At 35.9% G+C, this 2,287-nt stretch overlaps 1 protein-coding gene across 1 annotated transcript in view; it reads right to left on the bottom strand.

Moving 5' to 3' along the window:
- Positions 1-1,988: 1,988 nt before the first annotated feature.
- LOC107447649 (TM2 domain-containing protein 2 amaretto) overlaps positions 1,989-2,287 on the bottom strand; it is a 20,844-nt gene continuing 20,545 nt past the window's right edge. Inside the window, exon 5 of the mRNA XM_043050197.2 lies at positions 1,989-2,150. The gene's annotated coding sequence lies outside the window, so the exon portion shown is untranslated. The remainder of the gene's footprint in view (positions 2,151-2,287) is intronic.

Raw genomic sequence — 2,287 nt, 5'->3', positions numbered from 1 at the left:
TGACGTAGCTGCTAGATTGTGCGAGCAGTGAGATTAAGTTCATTTTATAAACTATCATTTTTTTTTATTTCCAATGGCAGGCCAATTTAAAAGAACAAAAAGAATAAAATAACAAGAAAAACAAGGCAAAAAGAGATAAATAGAGTAGAATGCATGACATGCTTAGCCCATACTGGCCCTAGCCTCCCAGTAGTGGAGATGAGCGCAAGACAGACGGAAATATGGGGCAGGTTCATGCACTCCCCAAGGCGTCAGAGCTTGCACTTAGGACAGTCAAAAATGTTTATACTAAAATGGTGTTTGGCCAGACAGTCATGGCCCGTTACAAGTCTAAAGAGAGCAACTGCCTTAAACCTGGGCTGATTTGGGATAGTTAAAATATGGTTGAACCAGGTTTTGTGTAGATTGCTTTTGCGGAAATTCTCTGAGAGCATGTTCCGGATTCGCAATTTAAATGAGTGCAGAGAAATGAAGCAACGAGATGCTTGGGCAATAGTTGTTCCCTTCTTGGCCAAGAAATCAGCTTTTTCGTTACCCCAAATCCCGCCAAAGTCCACTGGAGGACGATTTGCTTGCCTTTTAGTGTCTTTCAGACAATCAATGCATTTCTAACTTGAGATGGATTGGGGAATCAGTGGAGAGTTAATATCAAGAAGTGCTGCTTTAGAGTCAGTGCGACACTGAAGTTGTTTTAAGGCAATTAGAATAGCCTCGATTTCACCGTCGTAGGCAGATGCATAGCAGAGAAGAGGTGACGAAATACTCCATCTACTCGGGAGCCATCAGTAAAGATTCTCAACCATACAGGTTCAGGAGATATAGCTCATTCATAAGAGATTCCTTTAAGGAGATCACAAGCAAAATCTGATCTTAGGACTCTGAGAGCAAGGTCTGTGACCACATTGAGAGTCTAGTGGGCTACAAGGAGTGGGAAGAATTCCAGGCTCAATAATTACAAATTATCATTTAGGTTTAAATTTCGAAGTCGGTACATTGTTAACAAGGTAAAAATTGTTTTATTACGATTCTTTTTCTCAAATGACGATTCTTCTTTTAAACATGCAAATAATAAATCAGGCAACAAATATGAGAAATATTAGTTACAGAAGATAGTTTCAAGACACAATGATCATGTTTTGAGTAGAGCTTGACAAAGGTAGGGGCAGTTACCCTGCGCCCCCACATCAGAGGAGCCCTCAAATCGAATACAAAGTTTAGTTTACGTTTCTTTCTTTGATGAACTTTTTTTTTAAACAAAATGTCTGCACAGTGTAAAATCCATCGGTTTTAAGTTAGCTTCTTCATTAATTTATCGTAAGAACACGATCTATATTTCGTAAATCCATGGCTTTCTGTGGCAGAATTCAGCAAAATTTTTGCAATGACGATGGACAAATTTGACCAATCAAATGCCTGCACTTTTACATATCGCAAAATGCGATATTTTTACAAAGATACAGGCTTTTGATTGGCTTAATTGAGACATCGTAATTGCGAAAATTTAGCTGAATTCCACCCTAATGTCAGCAAGGATATGGATTTTTCGCAGCTAGATGACAAAGGTAACAATCAAAAAACTGCATTCCGCGTGATGGACATAGAATCAAAAAATGAACAACGATATTTCATCTGAAAATCGGAGGGGGCGGGACTTTATAGCTATTTTAGGTTCTAGTCAATTTTCTTGTTATTTATAATGAGGTGAGAAATTTAAATACCTCCATAAAGTTTGATTCTTTATTGCTGAAGTAGTAAAGCAGAGAGGGCCCTCAAAGAAGTTTTTGCCCCGGGGCCCCAATTAGGGTAAGTCGGGCCCTGGTTGTAAGCCAAATGCCTTCAAAATACAACGGAAACAGTAACCCGGAAGTAGAAAACACCATCCATCCGAATGATGCTTAATAAAGCTTATGAATCAAAACAGTTAAGACAATTAAGAAAACAAAAATTGATTTTCATGAAAAAAATAAAAAACCAACTTCATGCAATAATACAATATACACAAATTTATTCATTTTATACATAAAATATATTTTAAAACGACACATATATTACATAAGTCTTTACAACAACTTCCAATGAAGAATCCATTCCTTGGTCAATAAATAATCCAAGTTTCTCAGCTCTCGATGAAATAACATTAAAAAAGAAAACTGAAATGAAAATAATTAAAAAACTAAATTGCTGGTTAATTTGAGATTTAAATTTAAAAATGTAAAAAAATTAAATAATTTGTTAAACTTTTGAATTTCAAAAGTTGATATTCACTTCTTCAATTACATATATGCTT

The sequence above is a fragment of the Parasteatoda tepidariorum genome, chromosome 10 (assembly GCF_043381705.1).
Source record: "Parasteatoda tepidariorum isolate YZ-2023 chromosome 10, CAS_Ptep_4.0, whole genome shotgun sequence".
Classification (NCBI taxonomy): Eukaryota; Metazoa; Arthropoda; class Arachnida; order Araneae; family Theridiidae; genus Parasteatoda; species Parasteatoda tepidariorum.
This window is presented reverse-complemented; position numbering and strand designations above follow the sequence as displayed.